The 16,609-nt window shown below is 30.6% G+C and overlaps 1 long non-coding RNA gene across 2 annotated transcripts; it reads left to right on the forward strand.

Moving 5' to 3' along the window:
- Window positions 1-14,578: 14,578 nt before the first annotated feature.
- Window positions 14,579-16,609, forward strand: LOC136272528 (uncharacterized). 2 transcript variants are annotated; one of them, XR_010710531.1, is made up of 4 exons: window positions 14,579-14,685; window positions 14,762-14,823; window positions 14,949-15,086; window positions 15,749-16,609. It is a non-coding gene; the product is annotated as an uncharacterized lncRNA (long non-coding RNA). The 2 variants fall into 2 exon arrangements; XR_010710532.1 differs by having other exon boundaries at window positions 14,765-14,823.

Below are 16,609 nucleotides of genomic sequence, written 5' to 3' on the forward strand. Positions count from 1 at the left end.
CTTATTTTAGATTTTTCCAATGAGCTATCAACTATTAAATATGGGTATGGCACTACATTGTTACTTATCACTATTAAAAACAGCAAAAAATAATGATTAGATGGATAAAAAAAGCAATGGCTTTATATTCATGATTTTGCTATTTATGAAAAAAAATTAATAATTTCAAAACAATACTTCCAGATCAGTAGGATCAACTTTATCAACTCACATCGAGACAACAAGAAATATTCACGTTTTAGTGGTGAATAGAGAGACTCCAGATACGGTAGACGGACATAAAGATATTGAAATTAGACTGGAATCTAAAACAAAAATAAAGTCAGCCAGGATAGGAATAATTTTACTTTCAATGGTTTCTGTGGTCATAATACTGTTAATAATCTGTACTTATCCTCTTGAGAAATATCAGATCATGAAATACACCCAGAAAGAAGATCTTTGTGATATCTAAACGAAAGGTTGACCCAAATGCATAATTTAAATAACAATGTTTTTGTTGTGGTTCTGCGTAATATTGACTGATTAGTGATTTTAACAACATTGTAATGTGTCTAATTGTACAATTAGTCTTTTTCATTTCTCTCTTTGGTTATTGTTTTCATTATCTTTTTCAACTTTCTCCTTAATTATGTTCTAAAAGCGACCTTGGAGATAAGCAAATGAAATATGAAATGCACAACGGATACAGGTAAAACGTGCTGGTCCTGGTTTTCAGTAGAACAGTAAATTGGTCCACACTGCAAATATCCTGTGGATCATTGTTTGTCACGGACCAAATACAATTAAAATGCATTAAGTCTCAATGATGATTTAGTTTCGTATTATTTAATCTTATTGTTTGTTTTTATTTTTTCCTCCAAATCTTCGTTTTTATTATAATAAGTAGATAGTATTACATTGTCTTCACATTTTAGACCTTACATGAGAAAAACTTTCCCTCTTTTTAAGAGCATTATTTTCAGTTTATACAGCATGAATTAAAATTTTATAATGTTTGCAAAATTAAGATACATGTCATGGAAAAAGAAAAGAATCGGGTTGTTGTATATCGTGCATTTTATCTAATATGTATAAATGAATCTTGGTATGTCAAAAATGTTAAATGTTAAGTTGTTTTTAGAAATTGTGATCATGCCAAGACTCATTTCCCTTTGTGCAGCAAACACAAATTTGATTTAAAATGACTAGTTTCTTAACGTTTTAAACAGAAATATGTATGAACTTTTCTGATTTTAAATGAATAAAATGTTAAAAAATACAGTATGTGATGTAATGGTGTCAGCATAGGTATATATATGCTGAATACAAGGCCGAATTTAGCTTACATGTTTTATATTACAAACTAAATTTCTGTACTTCGTAGACACATGATGAATTAAAATGTAGCTGCAATATCATAATCAATGAGTCATTTTGTTCATAATAAATATATCGATATCCTGTTTTCAAGACAAATGATTTCCTGATTAATAAAATCTAGATTGGACCAAAAAAAATATTATTTTTTTAAAATATGATGATCATAAGAAACAATCAGATTAGAAAAAAAGCATCCTGGTCTCAAATGATTTATAGCTTCAATTTAATTTGAAATATAAGAAGGAAATGAAAAAAAAATCGTAAAAAATCCTTTCAAGGATTTGAATGATGAAGACGGAGAACAGGAACCTGATCTGATAGGTACAAAGCGGTATTCTTTATGACCTAAACATCTATTGCTTTTATTCAAGATCGCGAATTCAATTTTGAAGCTTGAATGTAATTTGCCCCGATAAACCAATCAATTTACAGCAAAAGGCACTGTTAATCATTTGTACAACTGATGGTTACAAGGCACTAGTATCTTTCAAACTTGCAAAATGGCATCTGGTTCATAGATTTAAAAATTAAGACTAGAACCAAATCATCCATTATTTACTAATAAGGAAACTGAAAATATATCACATATATTCTAATGATGACTATGTCTACAAAATCTGCAACGATTACTGGCAAACACATCAGGTAATCTTTAGTTTTAATGGATAACAAAGTGAACGACTCGCTACCACAAGACTTCGCACATGAGCATATATATATTTCTCTTTCCCAACAGATTTTGATTTGTAAAAACAAGTTGGTTTCTGTATGTTAAAATAATGTTGTTGTGTAAATATTTAGATTATTTGTCGAAAAAAAGTATGTACTATTCTTTTTTTTTTTTTTTTGCTTTAAATGCTTAAATGTACATAAAACTAAAGAAATGACTCGGAATATTAAAATACCTTTTTACTTCAAAAGCAATCGTTTGATTTTGATATTCTTAGCATAAACGTATCTTGATATTATACTGGTAACACGGTTTTGTGAAAACAAGTAAACTATAAGAGCGTGTATCATTGGTTATCATGTTTGTTAATTAAAGATAACTCAAATACTGTGGTGTCATCAATATTCGTTGAATACTAATTTTCGTGGATTCATACATGCATGTATATCTAAAAAAAAGCACCATTCTTCGGGGAAGTACATTAAGTTCGTAAAACGCAAATTATTGTAAAGAGGTATATCGCCTTTTTCCATTATTTCGATAGATTCAGGTACTTAGCTGTCGCAATATGAAACCTAGTTACATTGTACTGATTTTATTATGGTGTCTGTAGCAACTGATTTGTCATGAAAGCGGTAGTCTGTGTATAATATCAGTTGATATTCTGAACCGTTGTAGATTAAAGCAAAATGCATTTATTTGGATCTAAGCGTTAATAGAGTATATGTTTTGTGTTAAAGAATAAAAGTGTTTACACTGAGTGCCCCAATATTCAGACCGAATTAAAAAAGGATAATTTAAAATAAACCCAGAAGATAAGATACATGAAACTTAATCTCTCAATTCTTTAATTTTTCAATTTGTTGGAAAAAATATTTAGTACTTGCAGGATTAGATCCAGCGACCACAAAAAAAAAAAAAAAACGACCTCCGCGTTACCACAAGGCCATGCATCTTAATTTTTAGAAGATGCATTTTCAATAAATATGGCTATAAAAATAATTGCATTAAAAAGACACTAATTGAAATATTTGTCTATTTTTCATAACGAAGACCACGTTTAACCAAAACTAATTCAATGTTAACGTGTACCACAATACGTAGAACATTAATTTAATAATCTAATGTCCTATTTAATTATTACAACATACATTCAGTAAAGCAGTTAATATATGACGTTGTTCCTTACGTTTAATATCAACGTCATTAAATCTTTTTCTTCAAGTTGCTTACTAAACATTACATTGCGTGTAAACTGTTCCATGTCATTTAAACACGTTTTAGTACGAACTTTATTTGAAGAGTGTAGCATTATTGCTAAACAGTACCAATTTTTATTACTGATGTATATTATTCATCATTCATCATTTAGACAGGAAATGATAATTACATGTTGTTTCGAATTGATGACGCTACGTAAAAATGGTATTAAAATATTTTATCTAAAATTCAGATAAACATTCTTAAAGGGCATGATCACCATTTTTAGGTCAAAACATATTTTTCTGATTTTAGTGTTTACAATGCTTAAGTAAGGCGTTTTTAATATGCAACCAAAATTTGAGTGTTATTCGTTGAGTTATACGCAAGTTACAGAGCTCACAATTCCTTACTATGTAAACAATACCTTTGTTTACATTTTGAATGTTGAAGTGAAAAGTCCTAATTTAACCCTTAAATGAAAAAGTTAAACGTTATGAACTGTTTATTTATGATTAAGATGAATAAAGAAAAGAAAAAAATCAACTTCAAAAGATTTTTACTGGTATATTGAACCTATGTAAACAAAAACAGGGCACGAGCCTTGTTTACATAACCAAGAATTGTGAGCTCTGTATCTTGCTTATAAACTAATGACTGACAATCAAATTTCAACTGATCATTAGAAATGCAAATCTAATAAAGTATTGTAAATATTAAAAACAGAAAAATAGAATTTAACAAAAATCGTGACCATGCTCCTTTATACTATTATCAAAGAAGGAAATGTTTTCGCTGAAATGGCTTTTGTCATGGATTTAAAAAAAATCAAAATAGATGTACATCTCTTTGTTGCATGATTCACAATACAAATGTAAATTTATAGCTTGTGAATAAATTGTTAAAATGCAACAAGTCACATCTTTATTTTTCAAATGCCTTTTTTGAATTATATCACCGAAGAAAACATGGATATAAATATTGTGTTTATTTAAAATTGTTGAATTTTAATACTTTTCCATGCAAATTTCAGATTTATTCTTTATCAAAGATATAAGTAATGGCTTTTAAATTCTACAAAATCAAAATTTATTTTTCGCGTGACTTTTATGGTATATTTCCACATCAAATTTTAGATTGGTTTAATAATGTAAATAACACTGTAAGAAAGCATTTTTACGCCATTCTAGAATAGCGTCTGTGATGGGAATTTTAATTTTACAGCGTTTTCATGCTAAATTCAGTTTAAAACTTTGTCCTGACTTCTCACTGTCTGCTTATCATATCATTCAGTATACATGGACGACAAAAACTAGTTGTGGTGTAAAACTACACGAAAAAAAATTCTTAGTTTGCATTCGGTTTTCCTGCAAGATCTATACCAAACAGTAGAAAACAGGACTTAGCTTAGACACGTCTCATTGTTAGAATATTTGATTTCGTTAAGGTATCCTTACTTATACTAAAAATATATTCAGCAGTAGTAAAACGAATTTTAATTAATCACTGCATCAATGATGAGAAAAATAAAATAAAAAGTGCGCTTCTATTTTTTTTTCTGTGCTATAATAGACGGGGATACTTACTTATGAAAGTAAAATAGTATTGATTTAGCATTTAAATCGCCAACGACACAATGATGTCTTTTATTCAGTACATGTTCACTACGACACCTAATAAACTTGACGTAACTCATTTCCGAAAGCAGAGACGACTGTTTTTGTAATTAAGACACCTCATCAAGAAAACCAATTAATCTAGTATATCAATATTCCGGTAATCTGATCAAATGTATCTGTTAGTGTGTTCATAGAATTCGGATTAAAATTAAATCGCAGTAAATTTTTGCCTTATAAATACAAAACGTCAGATATTATTTTAGAACATTCTTCTGTCTTTTGATGTAATACATGATTGATCAAGGTAAGTTGCTGTTACATTAAGTAGTATAAAAACATAATACTGATATATATTTTCGAATAATCCAAAAATAGTGCAAACAGTTAACAGCATAGGAAATTCCTAAAACAAAAATATAATGTATAAAATCAATCAATTTAAGAATTGAACATTGTTTTTTTAATTTTGTCTTAGACATTTTTATCAATCGTTCTTTATGGAGGATTTCGTTTAACGAAATTTTCTGTTTAAAGTAGCCTTGTAAGCTAAAAACTCTTAATGATTATGTTTCCATATTTTATTTTCTAAAATTCTTAATTTAGGCATTTCTTAGTTTTTACTTAAATCTGATTTTCGGCGATGGCTTTCTGATTATCTCGCAATTGTGTGTAATGTAAATAGGAAAATGCACTGTATTGTTTATATACTTAGGGATGAATTGAAAATTGTTTAAAACAACGCGGGTATGATAAGACAACTCTCGGCGATCGGATGAGTAACAAGTATTTCTTTTAAAGGAATGATCGGCATGTGATAGCATTCGTTTGCTCTGTAAATTCAATGCAAAAGTATTTCAGTACATGCAATCATGATGTATACTTGTAAGAAATTTCGCAACTTTTTGTTGATTTCGGAAATAGCAAAGAATAAATAAACTGCACTTTTATTAGGCGGCGAATTGTACTCTCGAATAATATTCTTACGCATGTAAAAAAAATATACCTGATTAAAGGTCAAACGACACGTTCCTTGAGCATCTTTTTTGTATCTCCTCTTAATAAAGAGTTCCAATTAGAATTATCATTTGTATAATGATTTTTAAAATGATTAAAATGGATGTATGCCTATATGGCCGAGTGGTTAGAGCTGTGGCTGCTCTCTGCCAGGAGCGAAGGTTCTAGTGGTTGTGAGTTTTAAGCCCGGCCCAATGTAGTGAATTTCGCTGTGCTGTATTATTTTTTTTATATCAGCAATTCAAGTGTATTTTCAAGAAGGTTTTATAGGAAATTGCATTCTATAGTATTTTGAAAAAAAAGCCTGGTAAGGTATCCTATTTTTTTTGCAAGAATGCTTGTCAGAGTAGTAGTAAACCATTAACAAATTCCTGAAAATTGTTATATAAAATTACGGAACGTGTCATCTGACCTTAAATTCATTTTTTGTGTAACTGTATAAATTTTTTACTCTCACGGCAAACGCATTATAATTACGTCTTTAGAACTCTACATAGAATTAAAGATTTATATGAAGCTGTCATTGTGTATAGTAATTAAAGTAATGCAAGGCACAACGCGTGCACAAATAGTAAAATGTCCCGGATGCCTCATATGTACGATCACAAAAATTTGTCTGATCAACATGATATCATATTTTACTCAGGAACATGTCAATTCTAACTTTATCTCTAGTTTAAACTATAAAAAATACAGGCGTTTAATGTCACTAGAAACTTTTCTAACTAAACATAACTTTGATTTGTTAAATTACGTGCAATTATCATAGATGACATTACAGGCATGTTTAATAGAGATGATCAAAGTCTGAGAAAAATCATCGGAATGCAGTGTAAACAATGCCGAAAAAAGACTCATTTAATAAAGATACCAACGATTTAGATGAATATAAGTTAGAATATAGTCAGCATAACACAGACATGGGTATTTTGTTTTTCAAAGTGTGTTATAAAGTAAGAAAATTGACATTTATTTGGCTTGACCAGGCTTTCCTCTGTCAGTGTGTACAAAAAGGCAGAAGTGTAACACACCCCGTATATTATGAAAAATGAATTTAGCAAATATGCCCTAAGGTACATGAAAAATGCTGCAAGAATTCTGTGTTTTGTTGTTGTAAACACGTAGTATTTCAAATAAAATTGATGAAGTTGTGGGGGTCCGATAAATAAAAAACAATATTTATTTTATGCAATTAACAATAGGATTCTAGAAGTAATACTAATTAATTAACATGAACTAGTTGCTGATCAAATTATTGTATGATATATACCATTAAACTTAGAAGGATGTAAAACATCTGACAAAAATTTCCATCAACAATGCTTCCAAATGAAAGTAACACTACACAATATGAAAAAGAAATGTAACATTCTAGATCGATTCTCTTTAGAACATTGTTGTCAATATTATGAAATGTGCAATGGTAGAAAATCAACAATGCTTTTTCAACTTTCACCGCAATACGATACAAAACGTACATACATGTAAATGTGCGTTTCGTTTTCGCGGTTTTAGCTAAATTAATTAATTCGATCGGTCTAAACTTAGCAGACTGACAGGGCTTTGTGATTTAAAAAAGAATAAATAAAACGTGTATACTAGCCACCTTGTTTTAGTTTATCTATAAAAACATATAAACATAAAACTTATTTTAAAAGTTGACAAATATGGCAAAATTAGTTTCTATCACAGTCTTGCACCTTTTCAATATCAGGTCAGCACTATATTATGATCTTTTAGTTGTTCGCTAAAATTTTAGGTTTCATAGTCCTTTAAAAATAACACTTCTTCTAAGAAAAAGTTCAACGCGAAACATTGATGACAAATAACCTTCACAAACCCGTGTCTTTTTTACGACACATATGACATGTACTCATAGAATTAAGTGTGTAAATGATACATGTTTGCTCATTTATCTAATTGTAACGTATCTCTTGATTACGTTTTTAGATGCAGTTCACTATGGCGCCATCAATAGCAATATGCATGATATTTTTAAATCTCTACATATCTGCCGTAAAAGGATATGACTTAAACATCACCAATCTGATGCTTATATATATGAACATGTGCGGCGAGGAATATCTCTGTAACAAATGGCCCGGGATGGTGGGATACACGGTCAACCATTTGCATACCAAATGTCCGCCATGTTCTTGCGATGAAGAATGTACTAAAAACAGGACATGCTGCCCCGATGCCTTTTTCATGATGAAAAGAAAAAGACACGAAGTTTTCATCACACCATTTCTTTATCGGTCAATGACAGATGAAGGTTTATATGATACACATTACTCCATAATAACAGAATGTCCGTCGGAAACCCTGAAGACAAGCAAAGAGTTGTGTGAAATATTCTCTTATGAAAACCTTAAAAGGTTATTTCCAGTGACATCTATCAGGTCAAACTACACGTACATTAATCAGATGTGTGCCCTTTGTCATGGTGAAGACGAATCAGATCTTATTCGATGGCATTTAAGTTCGAGACCCACAAATGGTCTCCATATCTCCTTGATAAATATGATATCTTCCTTTCAATCTCTCTTTAATTTTTCAAAAATAGCGCATCACGTCTCTGTTCAATTTGTTCCTCCTGAAAGTATTTTGCCACATATTTACTCCGAATATTCTAGAGAGTATAAACAGGTCTCATGCCCAAGTTATTTAGATCCGGACATTCAGCGAGCATGTAGTGCTGCATATGTTAGACCGTATGGAGGTTACAGAAATATATTCTGCTATGTTTGCGATTTTTACGAGTATTTTAAGTATCATTCGTTTAAAGAGAAAATTATTGACACATGTAATGCAAACTTTGATTATTCAGGAAGTTTTCTTTCAATTCAAAATGCTTGCATGAAGAACCAACCGACCATTGTCACATATCCTTTCAAAAATATTTACTGTTATATATGCAGTACGAACAGAGACTTTACGAGAAATTTCAATGATATGGATTCTTCTTCGATGTGGCACTCTACAGAAAGTTTTTCTTTTTCTGTTCATGAATTGTCTAGAAAAACCTTTATCTGGGAACATCATTATTTATTTGATAACATAACGTTTAACCTAGATATTGTAATGGAACAAATTAATAATGTCAGTTTGACTGACGTGGAACAAAAACATAGAAGCAAATCTCAACACAACATTACGGATATCGTTTTTAAATTAGCCGCTGTGTTTCCAGATAGGATTTACAACAGGGACATTCTTCCGATATATATTCAAAATCATCCCCCTATGGAGTGCAATAACGAGTTGTCGTGTATTTTTGAGGGGCAATGTGATTGCTGTCTCGACACAGCTTTTACCCGTCCGGTAAGCTGTCTTGAAAATTTTGCCGAGGGGATAAAGACTGAATCGGTACCTATGGTTGTGAGCGACTGTCTTAATTTTACATCTTTCCATTCTGAAGATTTACACGTTAAGATTCGACACCTTTGCATAACAAACACCGGCCCTTTCCAATCAATCCCTGTTCAATCAAAAAATGTAACATTTAAAAATGTGTTTTGTTTCCTTTGTAACAGTAAATTTATAGAAAGAAACGGTCAGATATTCATGGAGGACTATCATATTGTTCCTTTTATTATTGTATGTAGTTCAATTTTACCGTATCACTACACGACAAACTTTTTTCGAATTCTTGAAATAGCAATGACATTACACTGTAATATTGCTTTAGATTTGCGTCAACTACCGGTATGCTACAAAATACATAATAAAAAATCACGATGTCTGTCGTCTTTACCTAGAGAAGACGACAACCATTGGGCCTGCAGAGTTACAAGCATGAGTTCTTTTACATGGATAGAAAGCTTAATATGGGACTTCTGTTTTGACTGTGCGCTCGAAAGACCAGTTCCTGTACATATCAACCAATGTTATGATTCCAGAGACTTAGAGGCGTGCAATTTGCTTCCCATGGTCACAAACCACCCACTAGTATCGCCTTACAAAAATATTTACTGTGCATCTTGTGCGTTGAATTGTTCTAACTGTTTTGGTAGAATAACACAGCCACAGCCCGAAATGTGCAAAATACCGAAAGGAGAGGGCTACAGTAAAATAGAAGAAAACTACAGGGACTTGTTTCTCCCAACAGTTTTCCAATTAAATCAACGTATTAAAGGACCGTTAACAGAGGTATCATCTGTTTTGTTCTCTTACATCTTAAAAAAATCACTATATGATAGTCATTATATTCATAAAAATATTGTTTTGTTTCAGTCCTTAAGCTATGGATGTTATCCGGGAAGGGTCTTAATTGACGACAATTGTGAACTTCTCCTTCCTGTTGCAGAGAACCTGAAATATGTATTGACCTTTTTGGTTGATGTCAAAGTGAACTCAGAAGATCACCCGGCTACATGGAGATCGGCTTTACGGGACTCGGCAAAATCACAAATGCAAGCTTATTTCGGAAAAGACATCATTTCATTTTTCTTCCTTCCAATTGATTTGTTTAAAGACCAAAGCACGTATTTTTCATGTTACTTGCATATGGAAGTAATCTATGTTCATGCATATGTTCGCAATGTAGTTGAGAACAATTTTACAAAAATTTCAGAGTCTCTACACTTTTCTGGTATTATTTTTAATCATACTAGTTATGAGATAAAAGGGATCAAATTGGTATCAACTAAACATGCTATAGAAAGGGCCTTAAATGTAAAAGACAATTTGTTTTTGGATGAACACAATCGGTTTTTGGAACACGCACGAATAAATTATGAAAGTACAATCGCAGCAATTAACATGATTCACGTCTCCAGCCTTCTCTTTTGTCGTCACCAAATACTATCTGATAATTTTGGCAAAGATTTTGTTTTCAGCACATTTCAGATTACTCATATTTCATCAAAATTATCATATGGTATTGGCGAGTTCGTTTTGCATTTCAATGGTAGGGTAGGGGTTTGTGAAGGTAAACCTTTTTTAAACCTTTTAAGTCAACACCTTAAACTGATGACTATAGTGTTTAATTGTTGTAGCATGTTTTTTCTATTCTTTCTTTTCTTGACCTACATGGTATTTCGAACATTGCAAACCTTACCTGGTCTTATTCTGATGAATGTCGTGATATCTTTGTTTTTTACACAACTTGTCTTTACCATTTCATTTCTTCTGGAAGTTCGTACATCAGCTTGCATAATCTTCGGAGTTCTTCTTCATTACTTTTGGCTAACCCTTTCTTGCAGTCAGTTCACCTGCTGTTTACATATGTGTCGAGTTTTTGGGCTATTCAGTACATCACAATTAGGATTTTCCATGAAAACATTCTATAATTATGTTGTTTTTACTCATTCAGTCCCAGTGTTACTTGTAGGATTGTCGATTGTGACAAACATTTACAGAAACAACAATATTGGTTACGGAATGACCGTTTGTTTCGTAGAAGATACTTATTCAAATCTGCTAACATTTATAATTCCTGTTGCGACTTCTTGCCTGGTAAACATCGTTCTATATGTTTCTACTGTTTGTACAATTATTTGTCGAAAACATATTCAAAAGTCTAAAGAGGACACATCCTATATCATAATTTCTCTTAAGCTGTTCTCAGTTACAGGAGGTATTTTTGTTTTCACAATTATTGACGCCTTCCTACATCTATCGGTTTTTTCCTTCATTACATCCATGATAACTTCCTTGCAAGGAGTCTTTATTTTCATTAGTTTCTTCACATCCCATCATGTTCTCTCTTTATTTAAAAAACAATGGAAAAGAAATAATACGAATTCTTCTTTGAAGCCAAATAGCTCTACTGCGAACTAATTGTATGTTACAAGAAGTGATTACACCAATCACAATCAGGTACTCTTAACGGCGCTGTATTCAAAACCCGGCTGGGTATAACTTACAATTCTATAAAACGTGATCGTGTGTGACGTAGTAGAGTCGAGCCATTTTCTCAGGTGTGTGGTTGTGTTGCAAGTGGGGCGCACGGTTTATCTACTAGCATGCCTATGTACATAGCTGCTTGACTTACTTCATAACACCGGCACGAAAAACAGACCGTGATGAATAATATACAGTGCATTCGATATGTATTCTTGTAATTGTTGTATATAAAGTTTAACTTTAACCTAATTCTAAATTTAGCTAGGCTAGCATTCACAAACAACTGTGTTGTTCACTCCAGTGTGACAGTGGCGAGAAAGTTAAGATACACCATTCTTATTTCTATTGATAACTTTAAACGTCTTTGTATTTGTATTTTTTGTCTTTTGAGAGAGAGAGAGAGAGAGAGAGAGAGAGAGAGAGAGAGAGAAAGAGAGAGAGAGAGAGTAGTTGTTAAGAAGGGAATTTAATTTGGGGAGTTTGAATTGAAGCTTTTAGTTTTTGAACGAGAGTGAGTGTGTAAGCGAGAATCAAAAAAGAATTGAAATTTGTAAATATTTTCTAATGATTTATTTTCATGTTATAAATTCAGTAATTGAAACTGTCTTCAGTGTTATTTTGAGATCACGGTAGAAGTAATATATAGTGAATGAAAAGATAACAGGATACAAATTTGCGATAGTTTTTTTCCATCTTGCTAAAGTTTGATTTTTTGAAGAGTTATTCTAAACATAAATATCCTTTTTCTAATATACTGGTAACATTGAATCTACAAAACTATGTGTATTGTACATTGTATTTTAATGTTTCCAAGCACATGACATCTAGCTGAAATTTGCTATGTTATTGGAATTTTTGTTGTTGCTTTATTTATTGTTTAAATTTGGTAAAAACGCTTTAAAGTGCGTATTGCTCAATTTCGTTGAAAGCTATTTAAGAATTGTTCCATGTATTCTTCTTTAATTTCCACGCTTTAGATAAAGAACATTGGTGTATAATTATTGTTTATATCAATGTGTTGTCATATTAAGGCTTGCCAAGTTTCTAGGTATGTGATTTTAATATATATGATTCACAATTATCCTTTGACTGAAGAACTTTATATCCAACGATTTTGGTTTACATTTATATCTGTTGTGCATCTGTAAGCAGATGGCTTGAATATTTAGTTGTGTATTACAAATTTATGTTATTGTAAAAATGTAATGTTCTTTGATAAAAACATCTTAAATTAGTTTTTTGTGTTTAATTATACAATACAAGCATATATTTAATCTACATCACTTAAAACAATTATTAAAAAAACATGATACGTTATAACTGAGTCTGTTCAAATCAAACTCCACTCTAGTAAAATACCATGACTGTTACACCATTGCGGTAGTCGAAGAACCTTAATATTTCTTATAGCATTGAACATATAAAGATCATTTAATTTTAATTTTTAAAGATAAAAGAGTGAAGGCTTAACAACCCTACCACCCCAAAAACACATATATGTTCATTTAAAAATGTGGTTTTATCAATATTCGTTAAATACCATTGTTCGTGGTATTTCGTTACATATATCCATGAGGCTGTAAATTTCATTGAAATAACAAAATTCGATTCGTACGAATATTACTGAAACCACAGTACTATTTACCCCAATACAGTTTACAATTAGAATATTACACTTACAATTTCTCAATTCTATGAAACTACATGTGCACTCAAATGAAATGGTAAAATATAGTTTTTGTAAAAGTGAATGAAAGTGGTATATAACAGGAAAACTGCATAATCTCTATTATATCAAATAGACTGTCATTCGATCGTAACATCTGACACATGCATTAGGTATTTCAATGCCACAAAGGGTGATTGGTCATTTCAAGTAAAACCTTACAGAGAATTTGCGTTGCTGAATCAGATAAAAGGCATGGAGTGTTTAACTATGATTTTCAATTTTTAAAAATGATTTAAATGTAATACCGAGGTCCTGATGAAAGCTAAAATCATATTGAATTCAATATGTACAGCTGTGTTTGAGGAAATAAGTAGATGCCCTGTGATATAATGTTAAACATCTGCCTGTGAAAAAACCTTTGTCAGGTATTTATTTCCGTCGAAGGCGGAAAACAGATACAGTATATTACTCTATTTTTATAATGGGAAGATTTAAAGTTCTTTGTCGATTAACTGTAAACTTCCTTACACTGCATAGTACATTTATGTCAGAGTTCATTATTTTAGTGATATTGGTAAAATATAAAACCAACGAAAAATTAAAAAAATATTTATATGAGCAGCAACATTTTCAATATTTGTTTTCAAATATCAATTTCAATTTTCTGGTTTTATTTTTGTTTTACTGCAATTGTTAATATAATTTGCTTAGTGAATGGATATTAATATTTCTAAAATCTTATGCTAAAAGACAAAAAATCATTCACTTTTAAGGATTTCAGAATTAACAATTTTTTTCATTATAGAACATTCATAAAAAAGGCGAATTTTGACATTTTTGCGCAATTGCTTAAAAATGCACCGGTATGTTTTTGTTCAGTAACTTAAAATAGAAAAGATTCAAATATTCAGATCTACTATACTGTTTTCAATAAAAGAATCGCCTCAATATAACAACTTTACCACAACACGTGTGTTGTTTATGTCATAATTGGGGTTGTTAGAAGCGGATTTCACAACAACTTTAATTTTTATTCAAATTTCCACATATGTACATGTAGATGATTAAATGACTAAAACTAAGCGTCACTTAAGCGCCTATGCATCTAATTACAAGGAAGATGATACCATGTTTATAGTCCTTATTTGACAATTTTCCAAGTTTTACCGGAATAATAATATTGCAGTTGTTTAGCTCATACTGGGACATGCAATAAACACATTCAGAAAAAGAGGCGCTATGTTTTGTAGTCTTTTAATAGTGCTGCCTCTTCTGGTCATACAACTCGTCAATATGACAGGGTAAGTATATATTCAAAAACTTTTAACCTATAATAGATGAACGCTTGCGATAAAATATATTAATTTTATGTATTAGTAGAATTGAGGGTAAATGCTTTGTGAATCACAAGTGGGATTCTGAAGAAGGACAATGCAAGCGTAAGTACTGCTTGTACCTACCCAAAAATCTCCTTCAAAAAAAAATTAAAAAAATGAAAACTTATAGCGCAAGCTATTATTGTGATAATTAATGCTAAAATTGTTTGTTTAACTTTATTTGTCAGCCTGTCCTCAAGGATATTTTGGATTCAATTGCACATCAAAATGCTTGATCCCATTTTATGGATTGAAATGTAAATCAAAATGTAATTGTACCCATGACAAGTGCCACCATATCCAAGGCTGTAATCAAATTCCAAGTGGTGAGTTTTATGGTCAAATTTGATAAAACTTGATCTTTCAATATATTGGACCTTTATTTAATGATTAATATTAATTAAGTTTAACATGGAATTTCCATTTGTTCGTGACAAAGAACAACTTAAAAATATGTTATTAAAAAAAGATTCTTCAAATGCCTATGAATAACGTATTTCATTGTCACTACAATAGTTGGAAACAGTTTATTACAGAATACTGATATTTTTTCATAATTAGTCGCTCTCTTCAATATTTGTTACATGTAAACTGATATTCAGTATCTATGATGAACTTTTGGATAGGAATTATCGGAGTGTTTTCATGAAAGAGTGAATATTTTCAAAAAATGAATGAATTATTTTCATGCATAATACTCAGCCCTTTTCTTAATGCCCAAGAGCCTAGTATAAGTTTAGATGCACCTCTTGAATGAGTGATCATGTTAAGATTAAGAAAAAATTAAGCTAATATACAGCAATTCTTATCAAGAGTGTTTCTATGTTCATGATCCAGAATCAGTATAAACATGAACTCCTAAATTCTCTAATATATATATATATATATATATATATATATATATATATATATATATATATATATATATATATATATATATATATATATATATATATATATATATATATTCTACGTTTTGCAGTTTTAGTTACAGACAGTAATGGCAGTACAGTAAAAAACGACACTAACATGAACGGCCAAAGTTTTACCACGGAAACAGAAAGTAAGTGGATGTGTCCCGTTATGTTTGGAGTTTTTGGATTAGCAGGGCTGTTGTTTTTCATTACTGTGATTTACATGTATAATTTTAAACATCAACAGATAAAATGCTTAGCTATTGCTGAGACCACTTAACATAATTATATTCCTGTAATTAATTCTTCTTTTAGGTTTGCAAAGATGTTTTTCCCTCAAATTATCAATATCTTCATAAAATTTACTAACATAAACAACTGAAAATATTGAAACAATTATCCGAAATAATTCCTAGAAGATTTTAAAATTTTGAAAATAATCTTAAAAATCCAATATTTGCATATCTGAATACAGAAAACATTAAATCAGTTTAGGCATATATCGATTCACTATTACTTTTATAAGACAGTTTGAATGGCCCTTTAAGGATCGCTGACACTTGGTATTGTTAGTTCGTTTCTGTGTTTGTGTGTGAGGGCATATTTTAAATTCAGTTTTCGTTATATACCTAGCTGTTTAAATATAGTCGTGAGTTAGGGGTAGTTTGAAAAAAATATACATGTACGTGTTTATGAATGCAATAATTTATGCTCTTGTGATTTTCGCCATTTTGTTAATGTCGAATGCATGACGTACGTGGATTTCTAACTGCGTTAACGTCAGCTTTTACGTATATATGTAATCTAATTTGTTTATTTCATAGTATACATTTATATTTTTATATATTTTTTTCTTCCTGTTACAAGTTATATACTTTTATAAACTTTTATAATTTTAAAAATGATTATTTTTTTTTCACACTGTTTCCTGTGTT

This window comes from Magallana gigas, chromosome 10 (genome assembly GCF_963853765.1).
Source record: "Magallana gigas chromosome 10, xbMagGiga1.1, whole genome shotgun sequence".
Lineage (NCBI taxonomy): Eukaryota > Metazoa > Mollusca > Bivalvia > Ostreida > Ostreidae > Magallana > Magallana gigas.